Source organism: Hyaena hyaena, unplaced genomic scaffold, assembly GCF_003009895.1.
Source record: "Hyaena hyaena isolate Hyena2069 unplaced genomic scaffold, ASM300989v1 scaffold_403, whole genome shotgun sequence".
NCBI classification, from domain to species: Eukaryota; Metazoa; Chordata; class Mammalia; order Carnivora; family Hyaenidae; genus Hyaena; species Hyaena hyaena.
In genome coordinates, this window is record NW_024081035.1 from 52,533 (window position 1) to 75,274 (window position 22,742).

At 37.4% G+C, this 22,742-nt stretch overlaps 1 pseudogene; it reads left to right on the forward strand.

Moving 5' to 3' along the window:
- The first annotated feature begins 1,193 nt into the window (after positions 1-1,193).
- LOC120245068 lies at positions 1,194-4,474 on the forward strand (annotated as a pseudogene).
- Positions 4,475-22,742: the final 18,268 nt, after the last annotated feature.

Sequence of the window (22,742 nt, forward strand, 5' to 3'; positions counted from 1 at the left end):
TTCAGGGAAATTCACCTTCTTCATAGACCGCATAAGAAAATGAGCATCTGATTTTCCTAAAGTAGATCCTGGTACTCCCATTTTAACTAGTCTATTTTTATTGCAAGTTTTTATAGTTTCTTTCTCATAAGAGAGGGTCTTTAATGTGAGGAGAGTTATTGAGAAGTGAAGGAAGCCATTTTCAGGGGAATTTACTTTGGGTAATATTTGTTTTTTAATCAGCCTAATATAATGGAAATATACAAGACCAAGAATGAGAAAAACTGAGTTAAACTTCCTTTTTGGGCACTAATAGTGTGCCTCCTAGAACAGGTGACCTTTCCTGTCTGGATCGCTTTTTTAAATAGAAAGCTGGACCAGAAGATGTCTATTCTTCCTTCTCCTACTGTTTTAACAATATGAAGATTTGTGTTAGGATGCTGTAGGAATTCTTGGCTTGCTCACACTCCCTCTAAGCTGCCCACTACCATCCCAATTTGCTTCAGCCCAGCAAAGGACCTAGCAAGATGCCCACAGCTCATGCTTGTGTTCTCTCTCTCTCTCTCTCTCTCTCTCTCTCTGTGTGTGTGTGTGTGTGTGTGTGTGTGTGTGTGTGTGTAAGGGGTGGATTTACCATAGCTACTTTTTTTTAAATGTTTATTTATTCTTGAGAGAGAGTTGGGGAGGGGCAGACAGAGAGGGGAGACACAGAATCCAAAGCAGGCTCCAGGCTCTGAGCTGTCAGCAAAGAGCCCAATGTGGGGCTTTAACCCACAAACTGCGAGATCATAACCTAAGCCAAAGTCAGATGCCCAACCGACTGAGCCCCCAGGCGTCCCTACCAAAGCTACTTCTAAGACTTATGCAGGGTCTGCCTCCTAGGATGCTCTCTAAGAACCCAGCATATATGCCCCCAAAGATTCACCATACCTTTTTGGGTGCTCCATGAAAGAGACCAGCTAAGGAAATGGAAGTATTTGGCCCTGGGGGTCTTATAGTACAATGCCTAGACTCCTTCTCCTCTTGTAGCCAGGATTTTTATTGTCACACAATGTGTTACCTAGAGATCAAACCAACTTACACTACTACTTAAAAGTTCTTGTAGGTCTGTTTCCTTGACTTTGATAGGGAATGGTTTCAGCCCCTTCAGGAAGCTCCTTTCCCCTACCACTAACTTCATCATGTACTGCAGTTTTTAGAATTTATGTTGCATCATGAACCAGTGCAGCTCCGAGATGCACAGCAAAGCCTGCAGGAAGTTTGAAAGCCAATCAAGACAAGGGCCTGGAGATGTTTTCCAAGGTTGTGAGTGTGCCTGGGGTCTTTAGCCCACTCCAAGTCCTGAGAAACAGAGAGTTCATTCTACAAAATGAAATCCATTAGTGATCACCCAGCCATGATATATCCACTTGTCATCTATCACTAGTAAAGCCCCTAAAATAGGACTCTTATGAAGCTTTGGTTATGCTTATAATTACCCTTTCCTCATTGAATCTAATTTGAATACCTCCACATAAAATGCCAGGAAAGGAATTATATGTACAAAGCAGCTTTTAATTAAGAGGAAAAGCACCTATGTGTACTTGGCTGGTTGGTGTTCTTTTAGTTTCCTTAATGTAGAACATGGCATATCAGCATTTAAATGGCTTCTGATTAATAAGTACTTGTTTCAAGGCTACAGAGACTGAAATAAGATAAACACATATTAACAGAATGGGAACAATAATAAAAGGAAATAAGTGTCACTGGTATAAAATGCATATTGTAAGTGATTCCAAAAGCATGGAAATGCAGTTATTAAACCAGCATGGAGGACCATGGGCCTATTTTATTGAAGTAATTAAATACTCCCTTCAAGATTATGGCTCCTTGGATCATCTTAGGCAAATGAAAATTGGAGGGGAAATGTTAACTGGTGCCTAATGGATGGCAGCCAAGTTGACTTCTTGATATTAATGGACACAGTAGCTGAGTTTCTCAAAGCCCATTTGCTACAGAAAATGCATGGCCTGTTGAAGTTGGGGTTGAAGTTGGAAGAGAGTTCAAATAAATGGCATTGTAGCCACTGTTTTCTTTCAGTTGCCACAAAATTACAGTATTGACAATAACAACAACACTAATAATATTGGAGCCTTATGAGCACTTAGTACATAATAGGCACTATCCTAGGGAGTTAATAGGTGTTAACTTATTTGTTTTAAACATTTTTTTAAATGTTTTATTTATTTCTGAAAGAGACAGACAGCATGAACAGGGGAGGGTCAGAGACAGAGGGAGACACAGATTCTGAAACAAGCTCCAGGCTCTCAGCTGTCAGCACAGAGCCCGATGCGGAGCTTGAACCCATGAACCGTGAGGTCATGACCCGAGCCAAAGTCAGACGCTTAACTGATTGAGTCACCCAGGCGCCCCAGGTGTTAACTTATTTGAACTTGACCATAACGACATGTATAAGAAGCATTCTGTCATCATACTGACCATTACATCACCCCCTTATGACCCTCCAAAACAGAGGTGCTTTCTCATCCCTTGACACTTCATGAACATGGATTTCCTCTCTTCTTACAGTGCCTCGTGGTAGGCATCTTCATTTCTGTTTACTCCTCTCTGGCCCTTTCACTACTAGAAAACAAGCTAACTGAGATCAGAGACTATATCTTACTAATCACTGTATCTCATACTGTCTATGCCACTGATTTCTCCTTCACATATTTGTAGAATTGAGGATTTGCATAAATTAAGAAACACTGCTCTGCAGCTAGGTCCTCACACACACGTGGCTTTGCTGCACACTGGCCATGACCCACTACCTGATTAGTGGGGCACGTCTTACATCCCAGACGTGTTCAACTCTGGGGATGGCCTCACCTACAAGGTCTTTCTCATTCTTGCTGGGTACACTGACTTTACTGCAGACCAGGTAGATAGGACTTCTGTTCTGATCAAAAACATCACTCTGGGAGCATCTGGCTGGCTGGCTCTGTGAGTAGAGCATACCACTCTTGATCTTGGGGTTGTGAGTTTGAGCTCCATGTTGGGCATAAAGTGTACTTAAAAATAAAATAAAATTTAAAAAAAAACTTTAAAATGAGAAAACATCACTCTAAAGACCCCACTAGTTTCCTCAACCATGGACACAGTCGCAGAGGCTGGCATGGCCATAACAATAGGCCTTACAGGTGGCTTTGGCTTCATCCACAAGTGTACACCAGAGTTCCAAGCCAACAAAGTTCAGAAAGTGAAGAAATATGAGGAGGAATTCGTCATGGATGCTGTGTCCTCAGCCCTGACGATAGAGTGTGGGGTATGTTTGAAGCCAAAGCCCAGCATGGCTACTCTGGTATCCCAACCATCAGCATGGGCTGGATGGGAAGTCGCTTGGTGGGCATTGATTTTCTCAAGGAGGAAGAGCATGACTGGCTTTTGGAAGAGATCATGATGAAGAAGGAAGGCTTTGTGGTAGCCCCTGCAGGCATCACACTGAAGGAAGCAAATAAAATTCTGCAGCGCAACAAGATAAGAGAGTTACCTATTGTAAATGGAGATGATGAACTAGTAGCCATCATTGCCCAGACAAACCTGAAGAAGAACGGGGATTACCTACTGGCCTCCAAAGATGCCAGAAAGCAGCTGCTATATGGAGCAGACATTGGCACTCATGAAGATGACAAGCACCTGCTGAGCTTGCTAGCCTAGGATGGTGTGGGCTTTGTGGTTTTGGACTCTTCCCAGGAAAACTCCATCTTCCAGATCAACACGATCAAGTACATGAAAGAGAAATATCCCAGCCTCCGTTAGTGGAGGCAATGTGGTCATGGTTATACAAGCCAGGAACCTCACTGATGCTGGCATAGATGCTCTGCAGGTGGGCCCGGGCAGCAACCCCATCTGCATCCCACAGGAAGTGCTGGGCTGTGGGGTGGTCCCAAGCAAAGGCAATGTACAAGGTGTCAGAATATGCATGGTGTGTTGGCGTTCCTGTCATTGCTGATAGAGGAATCTGAAAGTTGGGCCATACTGCTAAAGCCTTGGCCCTTGTGGCCTCCACAGTCATGGTGGACTCTCTCCTTGCTGCCACCACTGAGGCCCCTGCTGAGTACTTCTTCTCCGATGGAATCTAGCTGAAGACTTATTATGGTATAGCTTCTCTCGATGCCATGGATGAGCATCTCAGCAGCCAGAAGTGATAGATAACTGAAGCTGACAAAATCAAGGTGCCCAGGGGTGTCTGAGGCTGTTCAGGACAAAGGGTCCATCCACAAAATTTCTCCCCTACCTTATCACTGGCATCCAGCACTCCTGACAACACACTGGTGCCAAGAGTTTGACCCAAGTCTGACTCATGATATATTCTGGGGAAGTCAAGTTTGAGAAGAGAACATCCTCAGCTTAGGAAGAAAGTGGTGTCCATAGCCTCCACTTTTGTATAAGAGACTCATCCGGAAAGGGACATAGCCTATCCCCTTGGTTTTTCAATAAAAGTTTGAAAAAATAAGGAAATACCATGTAGCTTTCTTATTTTCTCGAAGAATATTGCAGGATATGTTTAAATATTCATAGCTTTGATTTAAAAGTTAGAAAGTATAGTTACAAAGCTGTATACAAATGTGATTCCAATTTGCAGAACTGTTGTTATGTATATAAAGAGAATATATAAATGAGAATATATAGAAAATTAAAAGTGATCACCTCTGGACAGGAAGATGATGGATAATCTTTACTGCCTATTTTCTAAAACAAAGTTGTTTTAAGACTATAGTCAATGTTGGTTTAAAATATTAACGTATTTTAATATAGTTATGATTTTGTCAAATAACTTTTCTGAATTTTAATGGCATGGAGAATAAACAGGAAAAGCAAAAACAAAAAACAAGCAAATAAAAAAATAAAATAAAAACACCTGATATCCAGTAAGTACTTCATGTAAATTTCTAAGGGAGGATTTTATCTGCCCATTGGAAAAATACTAGTTTTACTGATTAAAAGCTGAGTAAAGTATGATCAGGCCTTTTCCTATTTCTGTCATCCACACTGGCTTAATTTATTATTTGTTTCCAAGACTAAGATGTGAAAACTAGAACTCTCTGGCAATCTGCATATAGCATCTTGCTTAAATATATCAGGTGAGGGACAAAACAAGAAAAGAAGCTTTTTTGGACAACTATTCTTTCCCGAGACCCTCTGAAATTTTGGCGACATAACCTGGGATTACTCTAACTAACCTTTCTTTGAACAACTTGGAGTAGTCAGGATGCTTTAAAACCATACTTGTCAAGGCTCATATTGATCAAAGCCTTTCTTCCCCTTCAAAGCTATGTGGCTGTTATGAAGAAAATATTTCCAACAGACTTCAGCTAAGTCTACATGGAACTATTTAAGGGTCAGCTAATACCAACCTAGCAAATTCTGCAGCACGTTTTAAATCTATGACCATTAGAAGGGGTTTCTATTTTGTTGCTATAGTTAAGTAAAACTTTTGTTCTCTTATGCTTTTTGGCCACAGTAGTAATTCTGTGCCTAGTTACTTCATATAAGGTTTCAACTGGTCACATAATGGATAAGATGACAAGTAAGGGAGAAATCTAATCTGAAAAGGGAAACCATTTTGCCACAAACACTTCTATTTGATGAAACTAGCAAGATATACATTACCTGGATTAAGTCACCTTCCAGAAACACTTGGAAAATCTGACTTTCTCAGATTGGCTTCTTTGTTATTCCCAATTTACTGACTGAGTTTTATTTAATGTTCATATTACTCAACAAAATTCCTACAATTTTACTTATATATTCTGCTTGATCATAAATTATCATACTGTCTTTCTCAATGGTGTTGAGGATCAGAAAGCACTTCAGTTTTTCAACAAAAATATACTTAAATGGTAGTACCCAGCACCCCTTCATACAGTTTGCCAATACTTAAATAATAAAAGAAAATATACACAGTATTCCTAAGATTCACTTTTACTTCTGTTATACAAATAAATGCTCATTGTAGAAAAATTTGAACATACAGAAGAAGAACTGAACATAGATATAACTCATATTTCTGCTACTTGGAAATAGCCACTGCTAACATTTGGTATATACCCTTTTAGATTTTTCCTTATTTTGTAGATAGATACAAAGATAGATGTATTTATGGAAAAACATGATTATTTTATAGTATCATCTGTTTTCTATTTCTTCGAAACATAGCAAAAACATATGCCTGTGCTATAAATGTAATTCCACATTTAAATCTTTAAAGTCTTTTAAATAATATTCTTTATTAAAACTATTTTAAATAATAATATTCTATTATTTAATAGACAACCCTCAGTTTTGGAGATTGAAGAGGTTTTTAACTATTTGTTGTTATAAATATTATTATAAAGAATATCTTTTTCACTAAATTCCTAATCAGTTCCTTAGGTTACATTTTTGTGAGTGTAATTTCTTCCTTAGGTTACATTTTTGTGAGTGTAATTTCTTCCTCAAAAGGTACATACATTTTAAGGTTTTTGTGATTTATTGACAGATTACCATCCAAATAAGTGATGCCATTTATGAGAGCGCCATTTCTCCAAATCTTTTGCAATACTTAATATTATCACTTTTAACTTTTAAATATCATAGTACAGAAATAAGTATTTTGAATTTCTTTATTAGTGAAATTAAAGTTTTTAAATATATTTATCATTCAATTGTATTTATTCTTTTGTGAACTATTTGTCTTATTGTACTCTTAAAGTGTGGTAAAATTTTTCATATTTATTTTTAAGAGGTAATTATATATTTATGATACTAATCCCTTTCTTTGCCATTCCTGAAAATAGTACTTTCTCCAGTTTTCTTTTGTATTGAATTTATTCATGTTTTTAAATACAATTTTTTAAAATTCTTAAACACCCAAACTAACTCAAAAGAGTTGTCAACATAAAATTATTCATAGAAGTGTTAGTCTGGCCATGTGTAGCAACATGGATGGAACTTGAGGGTGCTATGCTTAGCGAAATAAGTCAGGCAGAGAAGGACAAATGTCATATGTTTGAACGTATAGGAGGATTAGGAGGAACTTAAAGGAGGACCATGGGGGAAATGGTTGGGGAGAGGGAGAGAGGCAAACCATAAGAGACTCTTGAAAGCTGAGAAACAAACTGAGGACTGATGGATGTTGGGGGGAGGGGAGGATGGACATGGATGAGGGCACTTGTGGGGATGAGCACTGGATGTTATATGGAAACCAATTTGAAAATAAACTATTTGTAAAAAAAAAAAAAAAGTCTGGATCATACCAAAATCGAACTTGACTCTTTTCCCCCAAGCTGCACAAAATCTAACTCCATTCTGAAAGAGTTACAGTTAGCCTTCCCTTAGCAACTTCAAAAAAGAAAAAAAAACATAAAACAAACTTTAGTAAACAATTTTGACCCTGTATCTCAGGATATCTTATCAATAAGATAAAACAGTTACCCCAGAATGTTTTTGTCTCATATTTCTTCAAAAAATACTCACAGTTTTGATGAATCTAGTTAACTGTGAGTAGTTATATTAACAATTGCAAGTCCACTACCAATGTAAAACTGAGATGGAGTCCAACAAGACATTGATCTTTAGGTGCCTAATGACAATGGCTTAGAATCATGTCTACTTTCTGTTGGATACAGAAGTTCTTGAATATAGGCATGAACAAAGTTGAATTTACACATGACAACTTCTAACAGACTTGGATTCTCGATGAATCTAGTGGTTAATGGAACAGTAGCACACTCACTGCATGGTCCAGACGCTGATGCAGGCTATAACAGGGAACAGTTAGTAACAAGGAACAGTTTTCTCTCCTCAGACAGCACATTGTACACACAACGCCTGGGGTCTCTAGTGCTTTTAAAAATGGTGTTCATGGGGTGCCTGAGCGCCTAAGTCAGTTAAACATCCAATCTTGATTTCGGCTCAGGTCACGATCTCACAGTTCATGAGATCCAGCCCCATGGTCTGTGCCCGGAGCCTGCTTGGGATTCTCTTTCTCCTCACTCTCTGCCCCTCCCCCTACTCTCTCTCTCTCTCTCTCAAAATAAATAAATAAACATTTGTTTAAAAATGGTGTTCACAAAAATATACCTTTGGCATCTCCTCTGTGATGACCATCAGCAAAAAGAAAAATAAGGCCAGTGGTTCAAATGTTTGGAGAATTCCAATTTAACTTGCCTATGTGTTATGTTTCTGTGGGGGCAAAAAGGGCACAGAACCTTTGGAGAATCCATTCAGAGCTATGGAGTCTCACTTTTAAAATGTACATATACACACAGAGAGAGTATTTTGGACATAATATGTGGAAGTACAGACTTCCATTTGATGCCCACCTGTGGGTCTGTGAAGGGGTCAGAACTTTCTACTCCACAATGATATGATTGCTAATACCCACTTGAGGATCTGAGAAACAGTAAGAAAGGACCACATTCTCTAAGAGACTCCCTGTCTGATTCTGAATGTTAGGCTGTTATATGAACTACATCACTCATGACTTTGGCAGCAGAATGCCTTCCTATGTCAATAAAAAAAACTTTTGAAGACCAGAATGGACAGCTGGTCCAATTATGTTGTTCCAGGAGAGTTGACCAAGTGCTTTGTGAATGCATCAGTGTGTAATAAACAGCCTACCCTGTCTAAGGCTATTTATCATTTCCAACACCCAGAGGGAATCCAGTCTTCCTCCCGATGAAAGTAATAAGTGTCTGCTCACACAGAGCACATTATTCTTCATGAGACATTGACCTGATCAGTGAGAAAACTGATGTGTCCACTTTCTGGATCACATAAGCCCCCTCTCCACTGCCCACTTGCTCACTTTCACTCTTGCTCTAGTTCTTAGCACTCAACTATAATACACCATATACATCCTGATGATAGCCAAAATTATAAAAGTTCCTTAATTCATGTTGTATTTGCTGCTTATTTCATTGTTATCCAGGAAAGATGATAAAATGTAAAGAAACACTTATCCATGAGAATTGTAATCAGGTTGTAGGAAGGTGGTGTCCCAGACAATCTGAAACTTTCCAGTTGAAACTAAAGTTGGTCAGAAAAAAATGTAAATCACACACACACACACACACACACACACATACACACACAGACACACACACATTTGCTTGCAATCTCTAGCATTCCTTGGGGTAGTGAAGCATCCTTACCTTTGTCGTCACATGGCATTCTCTCTGTGTTTTTGTCTCTATGTCCAAGTTTCCCCTTTTTATAAGGGCTTGGAAATACCTCTTCACAAGGCCAATTCAGCATTAAAAGAGGTAATGGATGTGAAAGCATATAGCAATTGGTCATTAAGCCCATGCTTAGTATAGGTAGGTTTCTCTTCCTGTTCCATTGAGTTTGTGATAACAGATCCTGAGTCAGAAGAGTTTTCAATAACCTAGTGATCTTTGGGGCCTTGGGCCTTGAGGATGTTGTACCAAAAACATTGTACTTTAAAGAGCTCTAGCTTGAAATTATAAAGGGCCCAGATGATTTGCATCTAGAAAGCTCCAAAAAATAAAAAGCTCATTTTCTCATCTTTGCTCCCCTTTTTTCAAATCTGTCTTTTCAGTTTGTTTTTCTGAAGTAGTACAGTAATCTCTCATTACCTTTTCTCATATGTCACTAAGAAAATACCTGAAATATTGATTGGGAGATTGTACTTTTATTTTAATTTTTTAATAAAATTAGTCACTTAGGGGTGAGATCTGAAAGATACAAAACTCTTCCCTATCCCTCCCCCAAAAGTTCCCCTAATCAACAGATAGGGTGATTAAAATTCCCAATATTTAGGGGCACCTGGGTGGCTCAGTTGGTTAAGCATCTGACTCTTGATTTTGGCTCAGGTTAATTTCTAGTGGTTTGTGAGTTCAAGCCCCAAGTTGGGCTCCATGCTGATCGTGCAGAGTCTGCTCAGGATTCTCTCTGCCCCTTCCCCTGCCCTACTGCTAGAACTTTTGGTCTCTCTTTCAAAATAAATAAATAAACATTTTTTAAAAGATGCTTTCATGTCCGTTAACTAATTCAGTAAAGTCTTGTTATTCTTTATCCTTTTAACCAAGTATCTCCAATACCATTCCTACATCAATGGATTGTCATGAAAGACAATATAACAGTGAATAACACAGAAGTCTAGTTGGTAGGAGAACGAGAAAGAATCGTATTTGAGTCTCACTTTACACATCTCTAAAATAAGGCTCTTAAAGCAATGCTTTGTTTGTTAACACTAGAGTCAACATATAATCCTGTAGGCTTACACATTAAATGTTTCATTTAATTAACATTCTGGAAGATAGGAATCTTGATCTAACCTTATCAATGTAGTAAAATATTAGTCAGAGTAATTTAAAGGCAATACAAGGTTTTAAAGTATGTTCAAAATGTTTAAAAATGAACTTATATTAATTTCACTGTGCTGATCATATTTTGTTATATTGATGAAAACCTGTCATCCATATATGATGTCATTTATGTGATACTCGGTGATTTTAAGTTGATAAAAAATGTTTTTCATTTCATTCTGCACATAATACAGTTTATATAAACAGTATGAAACTTCTATGTAGCCACCCTTTGACTTTGTGTAAAGCCCTCTGAAAGTCCAATTTCTAGATGTGTCTATCACCTATTCGGTTGCTATTTTCATTCTTCCGACCTTCAACTGCTTTGCAGCTTAAGGGCTGTTTAGAAACAGATGTAGTTTCAATTCACAGAATGCGTTGAAGTGCAAATAATGCATCTAATTCGTTTTCCTCAGAATCAATCAATTTCATCTTTTTTCCATATCTTGACATATTCCCTCCTGAGTTGAATTACTAGTTTCCTTTAAAAAAAAAAAAAAAAGGCCCATGAGGATAGAGCATGCACTGCCTCTCCAAACCTTTATAATCTCACAACGGTAAATGTTTAGGCAGCAGCAAAAGAAGAGTAGAGGTACTCTGAGGCTCAGACTTTCTGTTCTCTCAGCAGAGATAGGAAAACACCCTTTCTTCTGATGACCCCCAAACAAGTGTTTCTCATGCTCTTTCTGTCAGTATGAAGTCTATTAGCACCCATCCATGTTCTCTCCTGAGAAAACTCTCATCATAACGGACAGAAGTATGGAGAAATGGAATTACCTGACAGGCCACTGTTTTCAGAGTATATGTGTGAATAAACTGCTTTTTGGAGAGAAACATCACCGAAAACTTTTTAACAAATTTGGCTCCCAAATTTACCCCTAAATATTGAGATCAAAAGAAGCCCTTTGTGTATTCTTTGCCTACACTGGGAATGTAAAAACTAATAATAAAAACAGCAACTATGTTAAGAACTGCATGAAGTAAGAATACATCCATTCAAGTTTTGCAACACATAATTTGCATTGGAATAGAAATGATTTAACATAACTACAACCAAGTGGTGAAAGAGAAATGTTTTTATGACAGTTCTTTGTTATATTTCTAACCACACTTTCAGTAGAAAATAATTTCCCTAACAATGATCTACTAGGTGAAAATATTTTAGTTGTTCTTGTCATAAATTTCCATTGCAATTTTATTCTATTTTTAATAAAGAAAAATCTTTTTTTAATTTTTTATTTATTTCTGAAAGAGAGAGAGAGCAAGCAGGGGAGGGGCAGAGAGAGAGACACACAGAATCCGAAACAGGCTCCAGGCTCTGAGCTGTCAGCACAAAGCCCCATGTGGGGCTCTAACCCACGAACCGTGAGATCATGACCTGAGCCGAAGTCATATGCTTAACCAAGCCACCCAGGCACCCCAAGAAAAATCTTAATTAATTACCCTTCCTACCCTTTTATGCAGACATTTATAGAATGCCTTTCCAGTCTTTATTCAAAAATAATTCTCTGTAACATTTCTAATAAGCTTTGGAACCTTTTCACAAAGTTCAGTAAACCTTAGGAATTTTATTCTGCCTACTTCCCACCTTTCAAGCTGTAATCATAAATTAAGTTTTATCTGAATTTCAATAAACTGGAACAATAATTTATTCCATGAATAAGCCTCAAGTCATAAATAGTGATTCGAATATGACGTTTTAAATTTTAAAATCATTTTTATTATTTTTAAATTATAAAAATAAGAGAGCCACATTAGATTAGTTAAAAAAAAAAAAAAGACTTGAAAACATCTAATTAAAGCTGATGGAGTTTTGATCAATGATAGTTTATTTTATGTCTCCAAAAACTGAAGGCCAGAAAAAAGGAGGAAAGAAATTTCTGGATTAATTACATGATAAAAAGTAACTGTCATAATAAACTCAAATCATATTTATAGAGTACATCCCAATTAGAGTGAACTTTGCATCACAATGAAGCACAATGCGAAAAACAGACACACGCTTTCATATACCTCAGGAAAAACAAACATCTTTGTGAAAGTAAATGTGATAGTGCTGAAGTCTATCTAACAAAACTTTGACTTTAAGAATAGAAAGGAGGGGCACCTGGGTGGCTCAGTTGGTTGAGGGTCCAACTTCTGCTCAGGTCATGATCTCATAGTTCATGACATTGAACCCTATGTGCTGTCAGCACAGAGCCTCGAGCCTGCTTCTGATTTTGTGTCTCCTTCTCTTTCTGTGCCTCCCCCACTCATGTTTATTCTCATTCTCTCTCTCTCAAAAATAAATAAACATTTAAAAAAAAGATTAGAAAGGAATAGGTATGGGTTAGCACAAAGAAGTAGAGGTATAACTATATAGACCCAGATTTAAACCACAAGAAGAAATGAGTGGAGGAGGTGAAGCAGAGATAGGATCATATCCTCATTTTTCAATGACCTTGCCCTCCTAGATGAATAACATGGCCATTGGTTAAGTGAGGAAGATGGCGGCTAAGGCGAGATCACTATGTGAAGCCTGTGACTTAAGAGGATTCACAGAGAACCATGTAGACCTTTGAAATGTCTAACATTGAGGAGAAGACATAACCTCCAGAAAGATAATATATTTTCTTAAGGGAATAAAGCCCAAATAAAATTGAAAGCTGTTCTCATCCTTGACTGCGGTATGTGTCAGCAAAAAGCTCGCATGACTAGACTTTCCCCCATCAAAAATTGGTGATAACCAGAAAATAATCTGTAGCTTAGTCTTATATATACACTGATAACATTACTACCTATTCCCACATCTAAGAAACTGAAGCATGATGGAAAGAGAGAGAAAGAGAAATAAGAAAAGGCAAGGCAGTTGGCAGTGTAGGAGAAGTGGAAATACTCACCTCCCAGGAAAGAAACAATAAAGATTTTCTCCAGAATCACAAAAAAAATTACGGTAACTTATTATCTAGGAAATAATAGATCATAATAAAATGCCATATAAATTGAAAGACGATGAAAAAAAAAAAGAAAATTTAATTCATTTTATAAATGAAACACCCATTAGAAATTGCAACATGGGGACACCTGGGTAGCTCAGTCGGTTAAGTGTCCGACTTCGGCTCAGGTCATGATCTCATGGTTTGTGGGTTCGAGCCCCACGTCGGGCTCTGTGATGACAGCCAGCTCTCTGACCCTCCCCTGCCCACGCTGTCTCTCTCAATCTCTCTCTCAGAAATAAATAAAACATTAAAAAAAAAGAAATTGTAACATGAAGGAAAGGGAAAAAAAGTCAGAAAAGACAATGAAGATTCATCTTAGATTTCAAAATTGAGAAAAATCACACAAAAGGAAGGTATCAAGGAGATTTCAAATGATTAAAAGGAAGACAAAAGATAGAAGATTAACAACAAAAAAGCTGTTCCTAAAAAAAGCAAATATAAATGAAGATATATGTAACAGAGAGAGGTAATTCTTAAAACTAAGTAAAATTTAATCATCTGATGAAAGCATTCACCGTGTAACTGTGATATTTTATAAGATAAAATTAACAGAGTAATCAGCAGTACCACATATTTGGTGAAACTTAAAAGTGATGCTTAAAATAATCATGTAGTAGGGGTGCCTGGGCGGCTCAGTCAATTAAATGTCCGACTCCTGATTGTGGCTCGGGTCATGACCTCATAGGGGCTGGGTGCACTGGGCCTGGTGCTAAATGTGGAGCCTGCTTGGGATTCTCTCTCTCTCTCTGCTCCTCTCCCACACTCACTCTCTCTCTCTCTCTCTCTCTCTCTCAAAAAAAGGAAGATAAATAAGTTCTGAGCATCTACTGTATGGCACATTGACTATAGCTAATAACACTATATTCTATATTCGATTTTCTAAGAGAGTAATTCTAAAGTATTCTCACCACAGACAAACACAAAATGTGACTATGTGAGGTGGTAGATGTGTTTAATTTAATGTGGTAATCATTTCACAGTGTGCTCCTATACCAAATCAACATGTTGTACACGTTAAATATATATAATTGTATTTGCCAAGAATACCTCAATAAAGATGAAGAGAGAGAGAGATTTTTACTTGAAGATTTAGAAAGGGTACCACTCAGGAAGAAGGAGGAGGAGGAGCAAGAGGATGTTTGTTTATAAAAGAAAACAAAATCCTGTCTTCGCTCCATATCTCCACATCTACTCCTTTGGAAGCAATATCCCATTCTACTCCGTTCTTTTTTTATGGACTCATACTATATGTGGCATTTTGAGATGGGTTTCCTTCATTTAGTATATTTTGAAACATTAACCATATTATAGCACGTAAGAGTATTCCATTCATGTTTAAATTGCTGAATCATATTCTATTATATATACAAATCACATTTTATGACCTCCCCACCCAAAAAAAAAGAAGCAAAAAAGAAAACTGTGTGCAAGACTTATCCAAGTCATTAGTCAAGGCCAAAAACCTATGTAGTCATATTTAGAAAGGTCACATGAAAAGAAAATGCAACACAAAAATCTTATAGTCACCTAACTCAGTCTTTTCACTAGAAAAAGGAGTCACACTATCTCAAACATGCATCAGTTCAGAGAATATAGCCTTCCTGACTTTTCTTGAAAATCTCCACCAAGACAAGAACTTAGTTCAATAAGAATAAATGATCAAAGATAAAAAAAACTATGATGAAATAAAAAGAAGTCTGATGGCAATGAATTCACTTCAATACAAAATTAAGACTAGACAATTGAAAGCTATGGTTACAAAATAAAATGTACTATGAACCTGCATGATATAAAATAATATGATAAGTAACAGAAATTATAATTGATGGAGGAAAAGAAGCAGCAAAAATAGGTTAGGTACTAATTTTCCCATCTTTGAAAAACAGGGATTCAATACATACAATCTAAAAATACAAAGGTGCCTGGGTGTCTCAGTCGGTTGAGTGTCCGACTTTGGCTCAGGTCATCTTACAGTTCAGAGGTTCAAGCCCCACGTTGAGCTCTGTGCTGATAGCTCAGAGCCTGAAGCCTGCTTAGATTCTGTCTCTCCCTCTCTCTCTGTCAATCTCTTGCTTGTTCTCTGTTTCTCTGTCTCTCAGAAATACATAAACAGTAAATAAAACAAAATTTGTTTTTTAAATATGTGAGGAGGAGAGCCTGACTGGCTCAGTTGGCACAGCATGCAACTCTGGATCTTGGGGTTCAAGACCCACATTGGGCATGCTACCTACTTAAAATTAAATAAAGATATATGGGGTGCCTGGGTTGCTCCGTCGGTGAAGCGTCTGACTTCAGGTCATGATTTTGTGGTTTGTGAGTTCAAGCCCCACATCAGGCTCTGTGCTGACAGCTCAGAGCCTGGAGCCTGCTTCAGATTCTTGTCTCCCTCTCTCTCTCTGCTCCTCCCCTATTCATGCTTTGTCTTTCTCTCTCTCTCTCTCTCAAAAATAAATACTAAAAAAATTTTCTAAATAAGGACACAAAAGTAAAGTTTAAGTTAAAAAATTAAAATATGTGAGGATTAAAAATCTCTTCATGTGTGCCATAATTTTAAGCTTTAGAGAAAAGTTTTCATGACTTGCTTCACTTGTTTTACAGAAACAAATGAAGTTCAACAAGTCTTGTACCTTCAACTCAACTTCATGTTTGTGTTACACCACAATCTAACTCTTTGTTATTTCTAATAAAACTTAAGAATGCAATCCGTATTTAGAAATATATTTCTATCTATACCACAGGCATATTAGGAAGGTCTTTACTATTTAAAATCATACAAATAAGTAAGAAAAACATTTTGTCAAGGTGCCTGGGTGACTCAGTCAGTTAAGATCTGACTCTTGATTTCGGCTCAGGTCATGAAATCACAGTTCATGAGTTCGAGATGTGGGGCTCTGTGCTAATAGCACAGAGTGTGCTTGGAATTCTCTCTCTCTCCCTCTCTCTCTGCCCTTCCCACACTTGTGTTCTGTCTCTCTCTCCCCTAAAATAAATTAAACTTTAAAAGGAAAAAGGAAAACATTTTGTCCCAATTCAGAAATAAGCAATGGTAGGAATAATTCCAAAAGAAAAGAATATTAAGATCCCATAAACTAGGCAAACATTTTCAACTCATTAATAGTCTAATTGATGCAATTTTAAATGGCATACCATTTTTGTCTCTCAAATTAACTAGATTTACAGATACACACACACACACACACACACACACACACACGCCATTCACACTTTATGGCCAGAAGGATAATACAAGACTCTCTTACATTTTCCTGGTAGCTATATATAGTATTAATAGTCTTTTGAAAAGCAAGTTAGTGAGTTAGTATTTATTAAATATTTATTAAATGCCTTCACATGCCCTATTGTTTGATCCACTAATCATATTTGTTAAAATATATCCCAAGAAAATATCATAATTAGAGAATAACTCTAGGTGCATCTAGAATGTTTATTCAGATACAACAGAAAAAAAAGCACAAAGTTTCAAGTTAATTGAGATGGCCAGTTTTATCTACTATTTAGTGACTGTGATCATTTATATATTTTAGTAACTGTTTAGTAAGCAAAGACAAATTAAAATCTTGTGTTTTATTTATAAATGTGGTCATGTGTTCACATGTAATTCAAATTAAAAGACTGCAATCTCATTATATGGAAATGTTTATCTTTCACCTTTTATTGCAACAAAAGTACTAGAATTGAGTCTAGTTGACTCTGATTGGCTTTGCTAGGTCATGTCTCCATCTGCCTAGCTGAATGACCAAAACACAGTAATAGACACTCAATAAATGTTTAACCAAACTGAGTTTCTTGAGATGGGTGACTTTCACATTTGAAATTAACTGATTTTCAATCAATATTACATTTTTCTGCCTCTACATAATCACCATTTCTCTCTCATTTGACACATGTCTACATACAAGAGATTTTTTATATTATCCTAGTCATCCTAAATTAGATCCTAAACTTCCAGATGTTCTTGATTATCAGTTCACTGGTTGGTATAATATGCACCTTTATTTCTAAATCTACCATATCTCAAGAAATAGTTTTAATGCTTATATCTGCAAAGGCATTCCATATTTCTTTTTATTCTATGGTCTCAGGATACCCTTTATCTACTTTGGTTTTATGTCTTTTTATAGACCTTGATTTTTTGACCAAGCTGTAGGTCTTATTATTTTCCCTGTCCCTTCTCTCTCTCTTGGGAAAAAAGAGACATTTAATTCCTAAATCTGTTATCTAACTTATGTGTTGGATTAATTACTGTTTTTGTAAAAAGAATTTTAATGTTTTATTTATTCTTAACAGAGAGAGAGAGAGACAGAGCATGAGTGGGTGAGAAGAGAGGGACACAGAATCCGAAGCAGGCTCCAGGCTCTGAGCTGTCAGCACAGAGCTTGATGCGGGGCTTGAACTCACAAGCTGTGAGATGATGACCTGAGCTGAAGCCAGCCACTCAACCAATTGAGCCACCCAGGTGCCCCTGGATTAATTATTCTTAAGGGAAATGCTTCTCTTTTTCTGTTTCACTTTTTATCATTTTCACCAGACACTTTTAAAGTCACTGAGTGTTTTAATTTGACTTTGAATTAATTGTATTGAAGGAATAACATTTCCTAGAGTCGTGTTTAAAAAAAGTTGTAGGAAACACAATAAATTCCAATTTATGATGAGCTAAAATTTCAGATATAAGTAACATTCTACTTAGTAACTATCAATACTGCCATAGTTGAAATAATGCCATTTATCATTTATCTTGATAAGAGAGTCCTAAGTGTACTTGAGGGAAATAAGGTGAAAACCTGGAGATCTTAACATAGAAGAAATGTTCTGTTATTTCTTCATTACTTTCTGAACAAATAAAAGACTTTTTTTCTAAATACAATTCAATTATTTTAATTTTCAAAAAAAGAATATTTTTTGAAACATCTAATTATTTATCTCAAGTCAAGAGAAAAAAGTTTGTGTCTTATAATAAATCAAATACAAGCTGCAGAATCAGTTTTAAATTCTGAAATCACAGCACATCTCCAGAAGGTAAGAAAAGTGAAAATCTGTCCCTTGTTTGCAGCCCATGTAACGGAACTCTTTGTCAACTCAAAGAAAAGGGCTGTTGGCTGAGTGGACACTTGTGTGTCATATGGACCTCCAGGCAGGACTGAGGCACTGATTTCTCAGCTGCTGTGAGTTAGGGCTGCTGATGGTACAATGGAGTTCCTCTCCACAAATTGCCCTGGGCCAAAGAGAGTTGCTTCATCCAAGTTTTCCTGTGCCTTGCTTAAAGTTACATTAGTTTCAGAGAGGCAGCTCACATCAAATGACTAGTTTATTCAGGGGGTACAAAGGCCCAGCCCCTGTCCTTTGAATCAAGACAGCTCTCAAAGGCCATCCCTGCTACAGTGGTCCCATGGGGTAGGAGAGCCTTTGTTGCTACTGCATAACAGCCAGTGTTGAACCTTCACTCTCCCATAGGTACTGGTTGAAGGGCACATATCAATTAACTGTATTATGCATGCTTATCTCTCCATCTTATCTATTTCCAGGGAACCTGACCTAAGACTCATTTTCATTCAGTGAAATGATACCCAAGACATCTTTGTGCCAAGCACTCCATTGGGTGTGGAGACAAATCAGTGAGCAAAACAAACACTGTTCTGCTTTAATAGAACCTACTGACTAGTGGAGCGGATAGACTTTGGTCAAGAGTGTTCACAGTTCTAACAGATAAACTTGATTCTCAGAAAGAAGGGTTGAGAGTGAGACACCTGTCCTACTATCTGAAGGCTCAATGGGAACTAAATTGAGGGGGACGGAGCAATTGCCTCAAAATATGCCTATGTCTGAATCCTTGGAAACTGTCAATATGTCATATAGGACTTTGCAGATGTGATTATGTCAAGGACTTGAGATGGGTATGTATCCTGGATCATCCAGGTTGACCCAATATCATCACAAGCCTCTTTACAAGAGGGAGGTATAATGGGCAGAGTTTATGAAAGAGATGAGATGAGGAGAGGCAGAATTGGCAAATAATAGACTAAAGCCAAGGAAGGCAAATGGTCTCTAGAAGTCAGAAAAAGGTCAGGAAATAAATTCTCCCCCAGAGCCTCCAGAAGGGATGTAGCCTTGTCAACACTGATTTTAAGACTAATGAAGCCCAGACAGAAAGATAATAAATTTGTGTTCTTTTAGGCTATTAAGTTTGTCATATTTTTTATGACAACAATAGGAAATTAATTCAACTCAAGTATAGGAAAATAGCATGCACTAAAAATTGGAAGGCTTTGTGGTGGTTTGTAAAAGATTCACAAGGGTCAGGGTTGGGGACGTGGAGAGAGGTAGGAGGTGTGAATAATACAAAGGAGGTAACATCAACAGGGTAGAGTGGATATGGTAAGGGTCTGGGAAGAAGAGGAGGCCAGTCCAACTTTTAGCTTACTGGCTTGCAATCCCAAATGAATGGTGACACCAGCACTCATAGAAGAAACAAAAAGGTAAAACATGTATGGAGGACAGGTGTTTCAATTAAAACATACTGTATTTGAGGTGTCTTTAAGATATCCAAGTGGTTTAATCAGTAGATCACTCTACAGTGTTCTGAGGAATCATGGCTGGAGCTCTACATTTTGTTGTTTGAAATCATAAACTTGGACAAGTTAATCTAGGAACAATGCTATAAAGTGAAATGAAAAGAGTCTGGGCAGTCTTATGAAATGTCAACATTTGGCTGACTAGAAGATGAGACTGAAGGAGTGGCTAGGAGCAGATTGAAGCCAAGGTTTCCATAGTCAACAACAAGGATGCTGTAGTGATCAGGTAAGACGTTGACTGCTAAGATGCCCATTGGATTGAGCAGTAATAAGTCACTAGTAATTACTAGTAATTCAGTGGACCAATGGGAATCACAGCCAGAATGGAGGAAGTCAGATTTGTCTTAGAGAAGTCTGATAGTGAGCAGAAGGGAAAGATGTGTAGAAGCTGGGTGGAGATTTGAAGGAGAAATTTTTAGAGCATGGCTAAGACATGAGTATGATTATATACTGATAGGGAAGATTCAGTTCAGAAGGGGAACCTAGATATATAAGAGACAGAACAATTAAGAATGGACAATACCATGTTGGATGAAAGAGCATAGAAGCAGGGAAACTGCCTTTAGATTAATATCATCAGCTACAGCTGGTCTAAATGAAGAGGTGTCCCTAATAAGTTCCTTGTATACTTCAGCTCAACTTTTAACTAATTAGTTCTGATGATTAAATGTTCTTAATTTTATTGTAATAGCATATGAGTTATCTCATTCCTGTCTCGAAAGGAAATAATTCACATCTTATTCTGTGAGTTTCTTATATTGCCTCCTTTAACATATTCTGAAACAGTATGAACAATCCTACTCAAAGAGATATGGATGTTTCCTACATACTCAACAGACCACATGGAGCCTTTTGGCAATGAATATAGCAGGCCACTTGGTTAATCTATAAGTATTAAAAGCAATATAGATTAGCCACATGTAGGACCCTAAGGACATCAAAAAACATAAATTAAGCGTGCCTCTGTTAAAAGACTGACAACTGACTGTGGAAATAAGTATCTCATTAAAATATAACTGACATTAGGCAATACCAAGTACCAGCTAGAATGTGGGGAAATGAACACTGTCACATTGTACTGCTAGAAGGAGTAAAAATGGGTACAACTACTTTAAAGGGCAACTTGGCAGGATCTAGCAAGATGGAAAACGCCATATCCTACATCCCAGTAATTCCATTTTTAGGTATATACTCTAAAGAAATGTTCACACATTAGAATAAGAGAACATGTGCAAGAATGTTCTATGCAACCAACTATTCAAAACCATCTCAATGAGTATCACTAGGGAGTTAGGTAAATGAAGTATTTTACATTCATATGATAGGACACTATCAGTTAAGAGAAATCAACTATGTAATTATACCTCAAGAAGATAATGTTAAGTTAAAAGAAAGCAAATTACAGAAAGTACACACCATGAGGGTATTTATGTAAACTTAAAAAACACACACTCTGTCATGCATTATTTATGAAGAAATATATATGAAGTAAAAGTATGAAAGTATGAACTAGAAAAATATATATCAAATGCATGATAATGAATGCTTCTGAGAATGGGTAGAGTGGAGTCAGACCACAGTTTGGGCACAGAGGATCTTCACCTTTATTATGGCTGGTCCTTATTTATTTATTTTTAAAGTGTACATAGAAAGTAAACAATTGAAAGGGCACCTGGGTGGCTCAGTCAGTTAAGCATCTGATTTCACCTCAGGTCCTGATCTCACAGTTTGTTAGTCAAGCCCTGCAATGGGTTCGGTGCTGACAGCTCAAAGCCTGGAGCCTGCTTTGGATTCTGTGTCTCATTCTCTCTCTCTGCCCCTCCTCACTTGTGTTCTGTCTCTCTCAAAACTAAATAAATGTAAAAACTTTTTTAAATAAAAATAAAATAAAGAAAGTAAATAATTGTCAACGCTGAGTGTTTGGTACACTGATATGTTGCACATTATTCTCTAAACTTACCTGAATGTTTTAGTTTCCCCCCCCAAAAAACAAACCACAAATTAAAAAAAAAAATAAAGCAGGCAATATATGTAGGGTATAAACTGCAATGAATAATATGGATAGACCCAAATCTACATGAATGCAGGAGGCAAAAATCGACATAGGCTAGATGAGACCAAAAAGGGCTCTGGGAGGAGGTGACCCTTAAGCTGGTCTATATGATTCCAACAGACTAATGGAAATCAAGAAGGTGATTCCGGACAAACATACTGCTTTGAGGAGCACTGGACTTAGAGTTAGAATTCCTTGACTCCAGATTCAGCTTTGCTACACTAGTTGTGTGACCTTAGGATCTGTGCATGTATCTGAGCCTTGGTTTTCTCCATAATAGTACATGGGATAGATTAAATGATAAATGCATGTTAAATCACCTAATGCATTAATTGGCAAGTGGCTGCTGCTTCTCATAAGAAGAGGTGAAGAAAACCTAAATAAGCAGTCTCTTCTTCCCAATATTTTTAAAAAAATGTTTATTTATTTATTCTGAGAGAGAGAGAGAGTGAGCATGAACAGGGGAGGGGCAAAGAGAGACAATCTCAAGCAGACTCTGTGCTCTCAGTATAGAGCTCTATGTGGGACTTGATCCCAGGAACCATGAGATCATGACCTGAGCTGAAATTAAGAGTTGGGCACTTAACCAAGTGAGTTACCCAGGTGCCCCTCTTCTTCCCAGTCTTAATTCCTGAACAACCATCATGAAATTGATGGCTTTTGGAAATCAAGATGGCAGGTATTTCCTGGGCCTCATACTTGTGTTCCCAGCATGCTCTTGCAACAAGCTAGAGAAGCCTCCAAGCAAGCCTGTGGTAACCTGATCCAGGGAGATAAAAGTTGGCCACTG